Below are 20631 nucleotides of genomic sequence, written 5' to 3'. Positions count from 1 at the left end.
GCATAAATAAATAAATTACAATATAATTGCAAGCAGTGGCATGTCCTATGTTGCTCACTATTGCGTTCCCTGCACCTAGAAGAAGAGAGTCTGACGCACAGTAGGTGCTCAATAAAGATCTGCTGACTGAAAGAATAAAGTATTATGAAGAGAAAGAATGGGGAGAATGCCTGAGAGAGAACACTGGAGCCAGTAGTGACTGCTTCGGCCTGAGTGGTCAGAGACGTTTCTCTGAGAACATGATATGTCCACTGATCCTTGAGGATCCGAAGAAATCAGCTCTGGGAACTGTATGGGGAGGAGCCGGCCAGACCGAGGAGTGTGGAGGGCCCCGGAGGTGGAAGAGAGTCTGTGAAGTGAGCATAGAAAGAAGCCTTGGGCAGAGGCGGCACAAGGAGGTGACAGAGGAAGGTGGAAGGCGGTTATGGGGCACCTTCCAGGATGTTAAGGAGTGTAGAACTGATGCAAATTGTAATGATTTTGAGCAGGGGAATAAATGATTTTTTAGAATCTTTTTACCTTCTGAAAGGATCTCCCTGGAAGTTCAGCAGTGGGTAAGTAGGAAGATCCTTTGAGAGGTGTGGCCATCATAGCAAGACGAGACGAGCGGTGTGGGGAGGATGACTAAGTGCGGGCAGATTTAAGACATTTTAGAGGTAGACTTAGGTAAGACTTGATGATGGAGCCAATATAGGAGTCAAGAGAAAGAGGAACATTCTAAGAAGATTCTCAGGTTTTTACCTGGAAATTATTGTGGGCTGGGATTAATTGTGAGGTGAAGAGAGGACGTCAAGTAAGAGAGGCCGAGAGAGGCTGGGGAGAGTTTCTGTGCATAGATATCTGGTGTGGCGTTAAGAGTTGAGGAAAGTCTCAGACTGCCCAGGTTCTAGTCTCGTCTCTGCCATGTTGGCTATGGGATACTGGGCAAGTGCCTCCATTTCCTCATCTGGAAGGGAATAATAATAGCTACTATATTTTTATGAGGGTGAATTGACATAATCTGTATAAAATGCTTCTAATAGTGTTTTTACATAGTAAAGTACCTAATAAAAGTTAGCTATTTTTTTATTATCTACTTTGACATTGGTATTTAAAATGGATGACCAATATTTCATTTTATGAATAAATTATTTCCCCAGATCTCTAGTTGGATTGTTTCCAGCACTACAGTTTAGTAATAATAGCATAGTGGTTAAGAGCACAGACTCAGGAGCTAAACTGCCTGGGTTCTAATCCTGGCCCCAGCATTTGCTACATGTGTAACCATGGCAAGTTACCTGACCTCTATGTGCCTGGTTCTTCATCTCTTAAATGAGAATAACAATAGCACTACTTCAGAAGAGATCCTATAAGAATCAATTTATAGGGTATAGATCACTTAGAACATATTAAATACCATGTTTATCATTATGAGCCTTCTACTCTTTTACGCACATATGTGTGTTTCCTCATTTAATATTTATAACATCTCTATGTAGTAGGTATTATTATTATTATTACCCCAGTGTTACAAACCAGAAAAGTGAGATACAGACCCGATTTGAGCCCAGACGCCAGAGCCCCTGGTTCTAATAACTATTATCTGTGCCACATTGTTTATATTTATTTTTGCTCATCCATACAACTATTTCTTTAGGATAAATTCCAAGAAATGGAGTTTTATGATTTAAAGGTTATTTTTTAAGGTCTTTGATACATATTAACAAATTATTTTCTAGAGAGTTTAGAGCAATTTACTATTACTATTTTTTTAAAATATATTTTTATTGATTTCAGAGAGGAAGGGAGAAGGAGAGAGAGATAGGAACATCAATGATGAGAGAGAATCATCGATAGGCTGCCTCTTGCACACACCCCCCCCCCCCCCACTGGGGACAAGCCCGCAATCCAGGCATGTGCCCTTGACTGGAATCGAACCCGAGACCCTTTAGACCCCAGGCCAACACTCTACCCACTGAGCCAAACCAGCTAGGGCTACAATTACTATTTATAGTGATTTACAATAGGTATGTTTTCTTGGTGGATTACTCTCTTTATTCTTAAATAATTCTTACTACTACCTATAAGCCAGTTTTCTTTTCATTAGTATTTGTATAGTATATATTTTTTCTATTTCTTAATTTTAATCTTTCTGTGTTTTTATTTTAGGTATGCCTCTTGTAAACAGTATGTACCTAGATTTTGGCCTTTTATCCATTCTAATATTCCCTGTACCATAATAGGAAAGTTTAATTTATTTATATTAACTATGATAATTGATATAGTGGGACTTTCCCCCTGACATATTATTTTTATTTACTATACTTCTTACTTTTCTTCTTTCCTTCTCCAACTTTTTCTAATACATTGATTGAGTTTTCCATATTCTTCCCTTGGTTTCCTCAATTAGTTTGAAATTATATGTTTTATTTTTCAGCAGTTGCTCTTAAATTTTTAATATGCTTATTTAACTTGCCTGGCTGGTGTGGCTCAATAGTTGAGTGTTGATCCATGAACCAGGAGGTCAAGATTCCTGGTCAGGGCACATGCCTGGGTTTCAGGCTCACTCTTTAGTAGGGAGCACGCAGGAAGCAGGCGATCAATGATTCTCATCATTGATGTTTCTATCTCTCTTTCCTTCTCCTTTCCTTTCTGAAATCAATAAAAATATATTAAAATGTATTTTTAAAAATTAACAAACTGTTAGTGACATATGGAATCATATCAAATAGTCTAATATATATGTAATTGGAAAAGAAAATGTGTTAAGAAACCAATGGCCAAATATTTCTCAAATTTGATTTTAAAAAATCAATATGTAGGTCCAAAAAATTTAACAAAGCTCATATAAGATAAATATACACACCTAGACACATTATGGTCAAATTGCTCAAAAAGATAAAGAGAAATATTAAGAGGAAGCAGGGAAACAAAGAAAGATTGCATACAAGGTAACATGAATATGAATTATGATTTTTAAATAGAAACAATGCAGGCCAGAAGACAATGAAACATCTTTAAAGTGCCGAGAGCACAAACCTTTAACCTTGAGTTATAGAGCCAGTGAAATTATATATAGTTAAAAAAATTAAGGTGAAATAAAGAGATTTGCAGAGGAGCAAAAATTGAGAGAATCTATAGCCAGCAGACCTTCACTACAAGAAGTGCTAAAGGAAGTTCTTCAAACTGAGGGGAAGCAATACCAGATAGGAACACAAAGTAACAGGAAGAAATAGAGAGTTCTGGCAGTGGCAGGCATGTGGGAAAATAAAAAACTACTTCTCCGCCCTTAATTCTTTAGAGTTCAACTGACAGTTTAAAGCAAAATAAATAATAATAATAATACATGGGATTTATAATACGTGTAAAAGTAAAATATGAACATAATGGTGCAATGTACAGAGGAGCTAAAGAAGTTTCTTATACAGTTTTTCACAACATATGAGGTAGCATAATATTAATAAACTGTAGTTTGTAAAAAGTAAAAATTGCATATAGCAATTCCTAGAGTAGGAAGCAAAAATAAAACAAAGAGGTATCACTAAAATGGAGTTAAAATGAAATGCTAAAAAATAGCCCCCCAAAAAGTCAGGAATAGAGAGAAAAATGAACCAAAACAGGGGACAAATAGAAAACAAATAGCAAGGCAGTAGATATAACCTAATATAAAGTAATTGTTTGTCAATCTATAATAATAAAAGCGTAATATACTAATTAGACTGGATGTCCTTCCTGATGAAGCCAGGGCTGCGAGGGAAACCCAGGTCCCGGGTGCCTGCGGGCGGTCGGAGGGAAGCCAGCCCGGGGCCCCAGGTGCCAGAGGGAAGCCAGTGCCAGCAGCCGGGGGAAGGAAGGCCGACTCTTGCACAAATTTCATGCATCGGGCCTCTAGTAACTACATAAGTACAAATAGGCTAAGCATCTCTCTTAAAACCTGAGTGCCTTGGGCATATCTCTGGTTCTAATAACATTATAGGTCTTTTGTTTTCTAACTCCCTTTTACTGCTTTGCTTTTTAACTTTCTCTGTCCATCTTCTGTTCCCTGTGGATATCATTTTCTTACTCTTGAGATAGGCTAGATATGAATTATATTTAAATCAGAAATTGCATGTGTTTGGAAAGCAGGCTTTTCTTACTGATTTGTAGGAATTTTTCATATAGTCCAGTCTGTTCAAAGGTATTTGTCTGGGGCTTGACTTCTTATTCTCTTAATAATTTCCACTGATGAACAGAAGTCTTTAATTTTAGTCAAGCTCAATTAATCAGTTATTTTTCATTTAGAGCTACTACCTTCTTATGTTCTGTTTAAGAAATATTTTCTTACCCCAAGGTCATGAAGATATTCTCCTATGTTTGCTTTTAGAAACCTTATTGTTTTACCTTTAATATTTATATCTATGACCCACCTCAAATTATTTTCTGTGCCATGTGTGAGGTGGGGGTGCACAGTTATTTCCCCCCCACTGTGGATACTCAACTTTTAGCACCAGTTGCTGAAAAGCTCCTTCTTCTCCCATGAACTGCACTGGTGCTTTCCTTGCGCATCAGGTGAGCATATAAGTGGGTCTATTTCTGAACTTTCTTTTGGAACATTGGTCTATTTATCTATCCTGTCACTAATACCGCTCTTTCTTAATTACCATGCTTTCTAACTTTTTAAGACTTGAAATCTGTAGTGTAAATTCTCCAGTTTTGTGCTTCGAGATAATTTTAGCTCTTCTAGGTCCCTTGCATTTCCTTGTAAGATTTAGAATCAACTTGTTGAAAATAAACTTTCTGGGATTTTGATTTCATTGAATTTATATATCAGTTCAGGGAGGGATTAAATCATCCAATCCATGGGCATGTATGTGTCATTTTTTAACTTCTTTTTAATTTTTCCCAGCAATTTATGTTTTCAGTATAGAACTCTTGTACATATTTTTTAAATTTACCACTAAATATTTTAATGCTATAGTGTTTTAATTTTTTTATTTTCCATTTTGTGGCTCTTTTATAGAAATACAATATTATACATTTACTTTTTATTATTTACTAATCCATTTATTAATTTTAATAGTTTGCTATAGAATCTTTTGGAATTCCTACATATACAGTTATGGCAGCTGCAAATAAAGAGTTTTACTTCTTCCTTTTTATGGCCTTTTATTTATTTTTCCTTTTGAAAGGACTTACAAATAACCTCTTTGTAGACTGATGGTCTTAATTCAAGTCATATGTAAAATGAGCCCTAAAAAGTGTCAGGACAAGGAGGGCTTAGTTGGAAAGAATATTGGATAATTTAATTGAAGCAATGATGTGAATATGATTTCTCATTGAATGTTCCTGTTGATATTAAATGTTTACATGCAGAAAAATGTATATAACACTCATGCATAATATACACACTGGTAGCCACACCGTGAATCATCTTCATAGAAAATGCAATAAAATTTTGCCTGAAGAAAAATTTTTGTTAAATGCTCAAGAACTTGAATACAGGGGTCTCAAACAAATTTTGTTTATGCCAAACTTTGCCACTTGATCTTTTGGGACTTTTTGGAAAGCAATTCTCCCTGTATTTATCCACCTAAGCACAGACAAGCTAAGGGCAGGGTTCTGTCTTCTTTTCCTACTCTGTACTTTGACAATTCAGTGTTCTGTTGATGTTCCTTGAATGAGTGAATGCGTAAATAAATGGAAGGAGTGAATGAGAGGAATTATGGATGAGAGAAGTCAGCCCCAATCGTCATTATCTTTGACAATCCACCCTGCTGAACTTGGAATCTATTTGCTATTTTCTGTTTGATGTTTAAATAATCTGGTTTCCCTTTTAGAAATTGGCTAGATTCAAGGAATGTTTTCTTATAATAGACTGTTTTCAAAAAATGGCCACAACAATCTCTCCCCCACACCACTTCACTCCCACTTCTCAAAGTTGCCCGTAGTGTCAGTCAAACAGTAAAGCCTGGGAAGTGGGATTTGGATGGACTGAGTTCTATATTTGTGAAAGCTGAGTTTGGTTGGATCAATCTCTGTGTGTACACTGTATAGTTATAACCACGGAAGAAATGCCATAATTATTGTACAGCATCAATGAGCTTCAACCCACCACCAGCTCTGGCAGGGAAGTGAAAGTGGTCCCTCTCCTCATTGTTCCTCCACCTAACTTGACGCAAGTGCTTCTACTCTCAGTCCACACTCGACACTCCCACCGATGTCTACCAGACCCCCACCTCTCACACGAATAGTTTACTCACTTGCCTGTGGACATATCCACTCCATAAGCAACTTCTTTGGACCCTAAGGTGCCCAGAAGAATAATATTTGCTAGATGCACAAAATCAAAGAGGAAATGAGGAGGAGGTAGACATCAAAGATGAGATGCAATATATATATGTGCTGAATGCTACAATCTGCAAGGTGTAGGATACAAACATTAAATTACATTAGATTGCTTTCTAGTAATTACCATTCGGGGCTTAAAATGATTTTTAGAGAAGCATTAGAAATTCCAGTTTTAGCTTAATCACAATGTTTAGTTTTCTCTGGGAAGGCACCTTATTTATTTAATGTCACAATACTAAAATCATTCCGTTCCACAATGTTCAATAAACAGAAAAAGAAACCCCAACATCTATATTAAATTGTTACTAACAAAGTAAACATTTCTCCCCCTGTTTTTTCCGAGTTGATTAAGCACCAGTGTATTTAAAAATGTTTCCCGAGCCTGAGAAAGGTTCCCCTCGGAACATACAACTATTGAGTGTAGAATGTTTTTCCTACCACTTGATTACAATTTGGCAGTAGTTTCTGAATAATTTACAAATTTTAAATTTCTGTGCCCTAAACACACATGTGTTTGCAGCTAAACAGACTTGAAAGAATATGCAAATTGCACTTTTATGTCAAAAATGAGTGAACCCAGCTTCATGCAGAAAAAAGCGAACTGTCACCCTCATGTTTTTGTTTAGACTAATCTGTGTGCTGTCGCCCCCACATCAGACTGCATCAACATTTTCTTTGGGATATTAGACGTAAATGTTTATGGCTGCAGATAGCCTAGGAGGGATTGGCACTTATTAAAAACGACCCTGGAGTATTTTCTTTGGTTTCCACATAAATATCCCAGGGAAACGTTCAATCAAACAAGGCTGCCAGGTAGAGGAAAATGAACACTGGGGTCTCCTGGGTCTGTCCAGTGGGAGGTCCCATCCAAGAACATAGTTGGAAGGCTGAGCCCAGAGGACCCGTGGAGTGCGGATAATGCTGCTGCCGACTGGCGATGCCTCTGCCTGAGGCCAGGAATCTATCCCTCCCCACAAAAAAAGCTTCACATTTTAAAGAGTCAGCAAAAATCTAGATACCACATGTGAATTTCAGCCCATCTTCAGCTGTGGGGACCGAGCCTGGGTGTGTTATCAAGATGGGACAACCCCCCATAGCACACTTGGTTTCATTCCTGGGTTGAGCAGGTGTGAGTCCACTGTGTCTTCACAAAGGGCAGGAACCAATGCCTGAGGCTGAGGCCTGGAAATGTCCATTCTTAACTCCAGAAAAAGCTGAGAATTTTATTCTAGAATCTCAGACACTGAGGACACACTTCTAACCTTGCCTGCGTCAGCCCAAATGTATCCAAACTCCACTATATCAAGGCCCAGTAAGTTCTCCTGTTGCCAACCACTTTAATGTAATCACTGTCCTCTAGCTTATACCTAGACTCCCTGCTATCCATCCAGGTCACGTCAGCCCACCTCAACCGCCTTTTGCTTCCTCTCATCTGACTACAGCAGCTGTCACTGAGTTCATAACCAACCTCCACAGGAACAATGAAAATGAGCATTTTCCAATTCAACAACAACAAAAAATGATCCGATTAAAGAATTGCCAGAGGACTTGAATATATAGGCATTTCTCTAAAAAAGACATGCAGATGGCCAATAGGCAATGCAAAGATGTTCACTTAACTATCAGGGAAATGCACATCGAAACCACAATGAGATAAGACCTCACAGCTGTTAAAATGACTGTTATAAAAAAGACAAGAAACAACAAATATTGGAGAGGATGTGGAGAAAAGGGAACCCTCATACACTGCTGGTGGGAATGTAAATTGGTGTAGCCACTATAGAAAACAGTATGAATATTTCTCAAAAATTAACAATAAAACTATCATATGACCCAGGTATTCGAATGCTGGCTACTCACCTGAAGAATACAAAAACATTAATTCAAAAAGATATATGCACCCTTATGTTCACTGCAGCAATTTACAATAGCCAAGATATGGAAATAACCTAAATGTCCATCGATGAACAGGTGGATAAAGAAGAGGTGCGTGGGTAAATATATGTTGGAATATTACTCGGCAACAGAAAACAATGGAAACTTGCCGTTTGTGACAACATGGATGCACCCGGAGGGTACTATGCTAAGTGAAATAAGTCAGCCAGAGAAAGACAAATACCATATGACTTCACTCATATGTGGAATCTAAAAAACAAAACAAAACAAAAACAAACTCGTAGATACAGAGAACAGATAGGTGGTGACCAGAGTGGAGGGAGGTTTGGAGAGTCGGCAAAGGGGGTGGATAGGGTCAGTTGTACGATGAAGGACAGTAACTAGACTCTTGGGGATGATCACTTTGTGGAGTATACAGATGTCAACTTATATTGTTGTACACCTGAAACTTATATCATGTTGTATAACAATTTTTCCTCAATAAAAAAAAGAGTACCTTTATTTCCCATCTTATCTTACCTCTCAACAGTATTGATACTCTTAACCACTCCCTCCTTGAAACCCTCCCTTCTACTGGCCTCAGTAACACCATCATCGCTTGGTTTCCTTTCTGTGTCTGCCCACTTCTCTCTCCTTTGCAGGCTCCTTCCTCTCTACTCAGCCTTTTAAAGTTGACAGACCCCAGACCATACGATCATCTCAAGAGGCACAGAAAAAGCACTTGATAAAACCCAACACTTTTCATGTTTGAAATACTCAAACAAACTAGGCATAGAAGGGGACTTCCTTCACCTGATAAAATGCTAGTACTAGCAGAAACCTAAGGCTGGTTTTAGTCCCTGGAAGTAGGATGCTACTGAAACAAACACCTGAACATGCAGATGTGGCTTTGGAATCAGGCAGTGAGCGGAGGCTGGAAGAATGTTGAGCAGCCTGAGAGAGAAAGCCTAGATTGCCTCGAACAGACTGTTAGTAGAAATATAGATGCTAAAACTCTGCTAATGAGGACTCAGAGGGAATGAGAAGCACGGTAGAGAAAACATAAATTGCCTTAGATTATACCTAAATCACCGTGAACAGATCGTTAGTAGAAATATGGGTGTTAAAGGTGCTGTTGTTGAAGGCTCCGAAGGAAATGAGGAACATGTTATTGGAAACTGGAGGAAAGGGGGTTCTTGTTACAGAGTGGCAGAAAGCTTAGCAGAATTTTTCCTGCAGTTATGGGGAAAGCAGGACTGGTAAATGATGAAATTCAACATGTAGCTGAAATTTCCAAGCAAAGTGTTGAAGGTGTGACCTAGTTTTTCTTGCTGTTTATATTAAAATGTAAGAGAAAGGGGATAAATTGAAGCAAGAACTTTAAAAAGGAGGAAAAAAATGGATTCAGGACTTAATGATTTGGGAAAGTCAGCCTCTCTGGATGGCGACTTTAAATGTCAGAGATTCACTCCCTCGGAAATGAATTATGGGGGCGGGGGCGGGAATTGAGGGTGGAGCTGGACAACCTCTTGCCAATACCTCAGAAAAATATAAAAAGGTAGAGAATTCAGTTACACAAAAGGTTCTTAGAGATTACATGCCTGATACATAGATACCCCCAACTAATGCATCAGAAGCCAAAAATAGAGATGGGATTACTTAGGAAGAATCTGTAGAGGGACCTCTTGTCTAATGGGAGAAGAACAGATTCTTTTTTATATTATATAAAATATTTATGTAATATAAATTCTATATTAGCAGAAACACTGCCAGTTTGGACCCAAAGGGACAAAGAGAGAACAAAATGAAAGCAAGCTGTTGGACCCTCAAAATTCTGCCAGCAGGAAGCAGGCTGATAAACCACCCAGCTGCAAACACATGCTACCTTTCATGAAAAAAAAAAAAAAAAGGATGGCTCAGAAGATGGAGCCTCAGGCCCAGAGTGTGGAGCCATGGACCCAGAGGTTGGAAATGGCCCCAGAAAATTATTTCCAGGCCTGGATTTCTACATTTTGGGGACCAGTGACTCATTTTCTTGCCATTTCCTCCCGTTTTGAACCAGAATATCTAGGCTTGTCTTACCTTCCTTTTGAGGGCAGAGAACTTGTTTCTTTAGTTTCACTGATCCACATGCTCTAGGATAGATTTTACTGAGTCTCACCCATATTTACATTGATGAGTTAGGTGATAGAATTTGGAATTTTTGAATTTATGAGATACAGGTGAGTTTTTGGACTTTTTGATCAAGTAATGGGTTGAGAATTTGGTGATTGTGGGATGGAATAAATGTATTTTGGGGACCAGAGAGTGAAATGTGGTGGGCAGAATAATAGCCCCCCCATAGCCATCCACATGCTAATCCATGGACCTTAGGTGAGAAAAGAGACTTTGCAGATGTGACTCAGGTTAGGGACTTTGCTATGGGACCAGTCTAATCACTTGAATCCTTAAAAGGAGGACTTTTCCTGCTGTAGTCAGCCAGAGGACGATGTGTCTATGGAAGGAAGGTGAGAGAGATGCCATGTTGTAGGCTTTGAAAATGAAGGAAAGGGGCCATGAGCCGAGGAATGTGGGTGGTGTTTAGAAGCTGGAAAAGGCAAGGACAACTCCCCGGGAGTCTCCAGAAAGGAACCACATTCCTCTGGCACCTTGGTTTTAGCCCAGTGAAACCCATATTGGACTTCTAGCCTCCAGCACATTTGTGCTACATTTGTGTTGCTTTAAGCCACCAAGTTTGTCATAATTAGTTACAGCAGCCATAGCTAACTAACACAACCCACAGCTAACATCAACTTAACGGTGAAAGACTGCTTTCCCCTTAAGATCAAGAATAAGACCAGGATGCTTTTTCCACTTCTATTCAACATGGCACTGAATAGTCTAGCCAAGGCAACTAGGCAGGAAAAAGAAATAAAGGCATTAAGGTTGAAACAAGAAAACTAAAACTAGCTTTATTTACACATGACATGATCTTGTATATTAAAAAATCCTAAGGAATCTATAAAAAAAACTATTAGAACAAATAAATGAGTTCAGTATGGCTGTAGGATAGAAGGTAAATATGCAAAAATCAATTATACCTCTATCACACTAGCAATGAAAAATCAGAAAATAAAATTAAGAAAATAATTCCATGCATAATAGTATCAAAAAGAATTAAATACTGATAGATAAATTTAACCAAATAATTGTAGGACGTGTATCCTGAAAACTATAAAATATCACTGAAAGAAATAAAAGAAGACTTGAATAAATGGGGGAAAAAAGATATCCCATTCTCATGGAATGGAAGACTTAATATTGTTAAGATGTCAATACTCTCCAAATTGATATACAGAGTCAATACAATCCCTGCCCAAATCCCAGCTGGCTTCTTTGTAGATACTGATAAGCTTATCTTAAAATGCATGTGGAAATTCAAGGGACCCAAAGTAGCTAAAACAATCTTGAAAACAAACAAACTTGGAGGACTCACACTTTCTGATTTCAAAACTTACTGTAAATCAAGATTGTAGTATTGGCATAAAAATAGATATAGAAATTAATGGAATAGAATTGAGAATCTAAAAATAAAACCTTTCATTTTTGGTCACTTGATTTTTGTCATGGGCATAAAAGCAATTAAATGGGGAGGAATAATAGTCTTTTCAACAAATGGTGTTAAACAACTGGATATCCATGTACAAAAGAATAAATTTGGACTCTTACCTCCAAAACATATGCAATAAGTTAACTAAAATCGATCTAAATGTGAGATCTAAAACTATAAAACTTTAAGAAGAAAATATAGCTTAATTTTAAGTTTTTGTGACCTCAGATTAGGCAATGGTTCCTTAGATATGATATCAAAAAACATATAAAAAACATAAATTACAAAAGAAAAAATAGGTAAGTTGAACTTCATCCAAATTAAAAATGTTTGTGCTTCACAGAACATCATCAATAAAGTGAAATGACAACCCAAACACAATGGGAGAAAAATGTTGTATATCATATATCTGATGAGGGACTTATATCCAGAAATTAAAAATGTGTACAACTCAACAATGAAAAGAAAACCCAATTTAAAAATGGACAGAAGATTTGAATAGACATTTCTCCAAAGAAGCTATACAAATGGTCAATAAGCACATGAAAGAATGCCCAACATCGTTAGAGAAATGCAAATCCAAACCACAATGATGTCACCTCATACCAACCAGGATGGCTACAATCAAAAAGACAAACAATAACAAGTGTTGATGAGGATGTGGAGAAATGGACTCTCAGACATAGTGGGTGGGAATGTAAAACGATGCAGCTGCTTTGTAGAAACAGTGTGACAGTTCCTCAAAAAATTAGACATGTGACCCAGTAATTCCACATGAACAAATGCCATGAGGTCAGGTTGGGTCTACTGTGTGCTGGGACAGTGGAGAGCTCAGTCTAGTAAGACAGAAGGGGTGTGCTGGGAGAAATGGGAGCTGGCCGGAGCCGGTGGGACTTGGTGGAGGCACTTAGAAGAACTCTAAGAGAGACTCTGGGCTAAAATCTGCTGCGAAAGAACTGGGGAGTCTTGAAGGTTATCAATAGAGGCTGATGGTTGCATGTGGAGCTTGAGAAGCCAGACCTGGCAGTGACAAGTCAGTGGGCCAAGGGCTCACCCAGAGCTGAGATCTGGGCTAGTGAATGAGGAACCAGACCAGGGCTACTGTGAGGATGACAAAGGGTAGGTTGGGGGAGGAAGGGAGCACTTACACCCAGTCAGTGGAAGAGGCTAAGCTGCCAAAGTGACCCAATCCAAAGCTGATGTCACCAGAAGGACCACGTCTCTGGCCCCGAGAGAGATGCATACACATGCATTCCCAAACGGAGCTGTTGGGACAAGTGGGTTGGACACAAGTCCAGTCTTATTTGTGGTTAAGACAACCAACTTAACTGCACAAGGTGTTTGCTTTTCAATTTTGTTCCAGGCCCCTGATGGGCAAATAAAATTCAGTGAGTCCATGCGACCTGGCTGGGCTGGGGTTACTGCCTCCGGGCGTTCTGTGGGCAGAGCTGGCGCCTCAGGCTCAGGCTGACGTGTTGCTGAAGTTCCTGTGGCCAGAAGTGAGGGCTTTTTCCTGGCTGGTTTTGCTGGGTGGTTTGTAGGGCCCTGTCTGTTGGCCAAGGGGGAATGCAAACTGGAATGTATTTGTAAAGGGGGCTTCCAGTCCTGGCCTGGGCCTGCCGGCTGCTCATATGAGAAAGGGGAACCGCAGGCGCCTGGCCAGCCACATGACTGGGATACGTGCCAACAGGTCCAGGCGGTCCCTCCAGTGCCGTGGCTCCTACAGCCCGGGGCACTCAGGGCCCAAGGGTATTTCTGGGTGAGAAAAAAATCATGCCAGGCCATTTGATCCGGCCCCAGTCTTTAAGCTGGGCAATTTGTAATTGTGTGGTATTCATTAACCCACAATTATTGATTGATCACCTCTTACGTATGTGCATTGTGTTGAGTGCCACATGAGATACAAAAGCGATCCATGTGACTTCTAAAGAGTCTAGAAGTTTAAGTTTGAGGACTTTGATTCAAGTACCAGTTTTACTGTTTACTATTTATGTAACTAGCAAATCTTCTAACCTCTCTTTACCTCAGTTTCCTCATCTGTAAAATGGGCACAGAAACACTATGACAATGTTGACGTGAGAAATGAATGGTATCATCTATAATGATATATCATCAGCATACAGATATTTTTTCTAATGTAATAAATGGAGATTAAAATAATTTCTAATTTTATAATATTTTTTCATAATACAATTTGTTCTGAAATTCAATGAGTTCTGTGACACTTTTTCTTGCTCCTAAGAAACATGTACTCTGATTGGGGAAATAAAATTAATACATATGTAAAATAGCAATGGATACAAAGGAAAAAGAAAATATATACCACAGAGGCTAAGACCCACTTGGTATTTTCTCAACTATGGCCCAAATAAATTTGGTCCTTTTTCCCCTTCCTTCTTGCTATCTCTCTAAGAAGTGTTTGGTTTTACATAGGCTCTTGAAGGTGGAAATTGTCCATAGTCAGAAGCCACTGTCCTCTCGGCCCCTGTTTACAGATGGGACAACCAAGGAGGTGAGGAATCTGGCACTGCCAAGGCTGCACCTTTCGGCAGTGGGACTTGACCTCAGGACTTCCAGCTCTTTCCAATTCACTCTGTTACCCTCTGACTTGGCATCCACTGTGCGTAAGATCTGGGTCACTGATCTCCTGGCTCCTCACCCCATCACTGAAGGCCAGTCATTGCTTCCCTTCCCTGGGGAAGTCCCTACCATATAAACGCAGGCTCAGAAATCGCTGTCTTTGAAAACATTAACTTTGGAGTAAACACAACAACAATAACAAACACAGCAGCGGGGATTTTCAGACAGGAATCAGGTAGACAGACAGATAAAACATCCCTCAGTGCTCCCCTCCCCAAGCAACAGCCCTTCTATTCTGATCTTAGATCTCTCCCGTCTACACACCCCTCGGCTCAAGGAGTGATCACCCCCTCGCTGTGGCTGCCCCTCCCCTTCCACACCGAGCACTGGAGCTGGGAGCAGCCAAGCGCTCTCCTTGGTTTTGCCATTTCCCTACCTGGCAGGAATTGCTAAGCTTTCATTACTGAAAATAACTTCCTTATCCGGGACCCAATCACCATGAAACCTCATATCACCAGGATGCAGTTTCTTCCAATCCTGTATGGTAACTGATTTTCCTAATGATGTCCCCGAGGCCCTGCAACACCCTGGAATGCTTTCTGAATCATTGAGGGAGTATGCGGTTGTGTTCGGTCTAGTTTTATTGTGAAGTGATTCTCGCTGTGCTTTTCCAAAGCCTGGAATAAAAGGCAGCTCTCACGAGACCTACGCAAATGTTCTGGGGAAACAAAGGACACCTCTCTACGGACAGTCAGCAGGTCCCGGTCGTTTCAGCCACTTCTGGGCATCTGCACGTCCACGTCAGCCCAGGTGTATCTGCTCGCTCTGGTTCTATCTATGATGTTTGCTGTTTGTTGAAGGGGTTTGAGGCCTTGCTTTTTTTTTTTTTTTTTGTATATCCTGCTTCTCTCATTTGGCTGCAAAGTCCTCAGGGGTGAGGAACATTTCTCATTCTTTCCTTGTCTCCCAAACACATTCTGCTGATGACTGCGGTCATACCAGGAGCCAAGTCCACGGGGCTTCTGAGCTCACTGCTGTCCACTCTGGCCAGACAACTGCCTGCTCCTGGCAGACACATGGCACCTGCAGAAACGCAAACCTGACTCCCAATCCTTGGGCCCGAGTTTCCCAGTTACTTTGGCCTTTTCCCCTGGAACCCTGCCTGCCGGCTGTTCTCCCGAGGAGAGTTATCCACTCCATGGTTTCCGCCTGCCCTCCTCACATGCTGCCTTAATTACACGATCTGCCTCCAGGGACAGGAGTTGGTGAATGGAATGAGGGGAAAGAGCTGGCAGGGCAGAGGCAATGAGGAAACGCTGGCAGTGATATGACAGGAGGCACAGATGTCCGCTGCCCTCTCTCCATGAAGTGGCCCCTGTAACATAAGGCCCTCCAGGGCAGGAATCTTCGTGCCCAGCTCACCTCACAGTCCCAGCACTGAGGAAGGGCTCTGCTTGTGTTCAATAAATATTTGCTGAAAGAATGAGACTGGGGCTCCCCTGACAATCCAGCCATTTGAGAGCTCCGTGGATCTCTCGCCTTTCCTCATCTCTAAACTAAGGGGCTTTGGCTGTAGTTCATTTGCTATGTTATATTCCATCAGATAAAGCTCAGAAATACAATGTTGAGTGGGGAAGAAAAGTAAGAAGTAGACAATATGTGGTATCAATGGTCATTTTTCAAAACTCAAAAAACAAAGAGGCTATTTAGCAATACACTATATATTATCAGCTATTGCCACAATAATGCCACATAAGAAACTACTCCAAAATTCAGTGGCTTACTAACCTTCATGTTTTCTCACTCCAGTGTCTGTGGATTGTGTGGGAGTGGCTGATCTAGCCTGGGCTCCGTTGGATTTGATTCCAACCTCAGTTTGGGTCCAGGTCTGCTCCACACATTGTTATTCCTCCTTGAATCAGCGGGTGGGACCAGGAGCATGTTTTTCTTGGGACAGAGGCAGGAATCTAAGAAGAGAAAGTGGAGACAAGTGATGCCACTGAAGACCTAAGTTCAAAATTGGCATCCATCAGTGCCTACAACATTACACTGGCCCAAGCCAATCTAACCTCACTGGGCAGGGACATTTATTCCACCTCTAATGGGAGGAACTGCAAAGTCACATGTCAAAGGGCCCTATGTCTAAAGACTCAGAACAATAATGCAGTCTATCATGCAAACATACTTGGCAAAGCTATAAAAATAAGCAAAGGAATGAAAAACACAAAATTCAGGATAGTGGTTGTTTCTGTGGGGAAGGCAGGAGAAAAGAATGGGAGGAGCATCCATTGTAATGGTCTAGTTGTCAGGTGGAGTGGTGGGCTCACATGTTATGATTACAATTTACATAGATATTATTCTGCACATGTCAAATGTTACCTAATAAAAACAGTGAGTTTAAATAAGTAAATAGATGTGAGCCATGGATATGAGAGGTTCTTCGGAGTGTTAACTTGGTATGCTCTATATTCTGAGCAAATAGGCGCTGAGAGCTCGCCTTTGGCAAAAGCACTGAACATTCACCAGCAATCCTGGTTGCCCAGCACCCACTATTCACCCATGATGGTGGGCTCAGTCCTGCACTACACTCAATGGGAAACATGAGAACATAGGCTCCCTAGGACGATGGGAAGTCTCTAGAAAATAAGCTGGATTGCAGCTGTGAGATAATACTGAGAGCCCTGGCTTGAACTCCAATCTCATTGGCCTCAAATCCCAACTGAGAAAGTCACCAGTTGTGTGACCTTGGGAAAGTTACTGAGCCTCTCTGAGTCTATCTCTTCACCCACAAATGAGACAATCCTACCATGAAAGGTTACTATGAGTCCTTGAATAAGTGAGTTTCCATTTGCTTTCTGATGTTGAGCAGAGAGGCCCTGTGCCATAATGAGTTGCAGAGTCTGATACCTGTGTTTGAATCTAACCTGTACTGCTTATAGGGATGGGTTCTCCGGCACTGATTTAACTTTTCCAAATCTCCATTGCCTTCAGGAATGTGGTAGCACTAATCCTCTCCTCACTCTCCCCCCAACCCCTGCCACTCCTCACCCCCCACCAAAAGGCTTGTTGGGTGGTTTAAATGAGATAATGTGTATAATGAACCTGACACACAAAGGGCTCAATAACTGTTATTCCCTTTCTCCTGCTCCCAGCCTCTCTACACAGCTTCTTTCTGACTCTGATTCCTAAAGAGGGTGGGAGGAAGAGGTCAAGTTCACGGCCAGGTGTGTTAAGAAGATGGGTGTGGATGTTGAATCCCAGTCTTCTTGGCTCAAATGGTAGGGGTGTGTCAGGTGTGGGTGCTGGGAGGGGGGTTGGACCCAGGGAGGGATTATGTTTTCCATTACCCAAACATCTCCAATTTCAGCCTCAATTTTGGGAAGCAAAATAATTTTGGCCCCCCACACAGTATCTGTCTCTGGAACTGATTATCTGCTTTGTTAAGTTCAGAGGCATTCTGATAAGGGTAATTGAATTAGCCTTCTCGGGCTCCTACAAGCAGGCTCACTGCCGCAGTAGGGGGTCCCTGTCCAGGCCCCGGGCGGTGGCAGCAGGCTCTCCCTCCAGCACTCCTCTTTGGAGCCCGCCCTCCTGGGGTCTCAGCGCTTTGGGCTTTGCCTTTGAAGATCTTTGCAGAGAAGCCTCTCCAACTCTCCACACTCCCAAGGCCCTGCATGCTTCCCGGGGGGCCTTGCCCTGAATCTGTTTCCACCCACTTTGGAGGCCTCTGGAGGGAGGGGGGAGGAGTCTTCCTTCCAGGCAGAGGAATTTCTGGAGGTCAAGGAAATGTCTGTCTGGGGACAAAAGAGCAGGAGGTCAAGGTTCAAATGATGTTGACCTAAATTTTCCCAATTCCAGAGGGTTTCTCTTTCAAGGTAATTTGCCTCCACTCTCCTCACAATCTTGGCAAGACTCTGCCCACCTGAAATGAGAGCAGTCTGGTCATTTGAGGGTATTACTATGACAGCAGCCACTAACATTTTCAACAATCAGCAGGCTGCAAAAAAAGTTATTTGACCCCCAAAAGGTGTGTGACTCAGCCCCCATTTCTCACACTGCACCGTAATCTCCACACCCTACACTCTCCCCATCTTGTGACCACACTGAGAAAATCAGAGGGTTTATTGCTGCATTTGTCTTAGGGGTTGTTTCTTCTTCCTCCCACCAGACCAGGGCCCTGGAAACTCAGCCCCAAAAAGGGTGGCAGGGCAGAGTGACGATGCAGTGCGCTCTCAAGGCTCTGGGCTAGTCCTCTCGGTTCCATGATCTGTCGGTCCCACTGCCCTTCCCCAGATTCTGCCCCACCAGGTCCCCTATCTATCCATCTCCTGATGAGCTCATCACTGTTTTAAGCATAAGTGATGTGGTTTTAGAGACCCATTACAAGAGATCTGGGTTTAAATCCTGACTCTGGATCTTACTACTTGTGTGATGTTTGGTAAATTAGTAATCTGGGAGGATTAGCAATGACACAGAGGTTCTCAAACTCTCTCAGTTTATGGTGTCCTTAGTACCTCAGTCACTTTCCCACAGTGTCTCTAGGCCTTAAGAAACATGTAGGGGTCCCATTTATTAAGAAGTTGGGAACAAACAATTTAAGTATTTAGGTTCTGACAAAATAATACATATACATTGAAATAAAAAGTAGTAATTCTACTTCAGTCTTAAGTTAACAACCATTACTTATTAATAAGATGTATGCATCTCTTGGGCATTGGACAACTTCTCAAACCTGGCAATCTGATTGGACTCTGATGCCCTCATCTCCTGTTCCATGTTGATTTTCATATGGTTCTTGTTTATTTATTGCAGCTGCTACCAAAGACCCAGCTCCACAGATATGACATCATCAAAAGGAATGTAGGGTGATTACATGTTGAAACTGTGAACTACCTTGAGCTAGTGGTTTGCACAGTGTCTGACAGATGTTGAGTATCATTCTTTTTCCTCTCAAAGTTTAAAACAACTCACGGTGCCCCTGTGAGTTTGCTGCAGCACCCCAGAGTGGGAACTGTAACAATCATGTTTGAAAAAACACTTAACATAGAGATACTTAAAATGATAGCTCTTGTTACTTCCTTTAAACTTTTAAAGTCACTGTTGCTTGACTTATCACTGCATTGCCATGCCACCAGACTAGACTACAATCTAATCGAAGACTATCTTATCTATCTAAGGATCTCCTATAACTGGCACATAGTAAGTGTTCAATAAATATTTCTTGAGTGGATGATGGATGCCTTTTGGACCATCTATCTTTTGGTTCATCTATACTTGCTTCCATCCATCTATCTAACCATCCATCCATTCATCTATCCATCTATCCATCCATCCATCCACTCATCCATCCCTCCATCCTTCCAACCATCCAACCATCCATCCATCCATCCATCCATCAATCCATCCATCCATCCATCCAATGAACAGTAGAAAGTTGACTCTGCTGTCAGCTGGAATTGCCTCCCAACCCCTGCCTCACTCTAGTGGATGGTGTCAGCTCCTCCTCCCCTCTTGTCTACCTCACATTGCCTTAAGAACCATCATACTTTGGGCCTCAGCTCTGGAATTGTTCTTCCATGTGTGTAGCTTTTTTCCCCCTCTCAAACGCCTCTGCTAATCCTTCAAGGACATAAACAGGTCTAATTCACCATAAATCCCCATACTTTTTCTGAAATGGAATGTTGTCCACAGAGCTGAACATAAGGTAAGTGCTCAGTAAATATTACTAAGTGAATTATTTGATTTATGCTATGGCTCTATGCACAAACCAATGTCAACATTTGATCAACTTATCTAGTGACTTATTAATTACACAATGGGTAGGTAGAGACCAATCTATACATGGAAGGAAGGAGGAATCAGGATGACTTTAGCAGCCAGTGAGGGGGCCGGAGCTGGGTGTTGAGTAGTAGGCAGGATTCAGAGAAGCTGGAGGAAGGAGGTAGGCATTCAGGATTGGGATGGTAGGACATAGCATGAGAAATGGCCAGAAGGAGGATATGGGCTTGGTGTGTGAGGGCTGGTGAAGTAAAAGGCTTAACTGGATAGAGAGGGAATAAGATGGAGTCATGAGGAATAAAGCTGGATAAGAAACTTCAAAGATCTTGAAAGCTAGAAAGAAGCATATTAAAATATGAACATCAGTATTTAGGTGGAAGGCATACCATAGACTTGGTTTTGTAAAGTGTTGCACAAATTGAAATACTTTACCTAGGGAAGAGGACAGGATGAGGAAATAAAATATTTGCCTGTACAGAGAGGTCAAATGAGACATGTGCTGG

General features: G+C 41.1%; 1 long non-coding RNA gene across 2 annotated transcripts in view; it reads right to left on the bottom strand.

The window, feature by feature from the left end:
* The window catches only part of LOC106695112, a 50668-nt gene that overhangs the window by 17016 nt on the left and 13021 nt on the right, over nt 1-20631 (bottom strand). For both annotated transcript variants that reach the window (XR_002827125.1, XR_002827124.1), the window contains exon 3: nt 16139-16317. This is a non-coding gene — a long non-coding RNA (uncharacterized LOC106695112). The remainder of the gene's footprint in view (nt 1-16138; nt 16318-20631) is intronic.

The sequence above is a fragment of the Myotis lucifugus genome, unplaced genomic scaffold (assembly GCF_000147115.1).
Source record: "Myotis lucifugus unplaced genomic scaffold, Myoluc2.0 scaffold_6, whole genome shotgun sequence".
In the NCBI taxonomy this organism is placed as follows: Eukaryota; Metazoa; Chordata; class Mammalia; order Chiroptera; family Vespertilionidae; genus Myotis; species Myotis lucifugus.
This window is presented reverse-complemented; position numbering and strand designations above follow the sequence as displayed.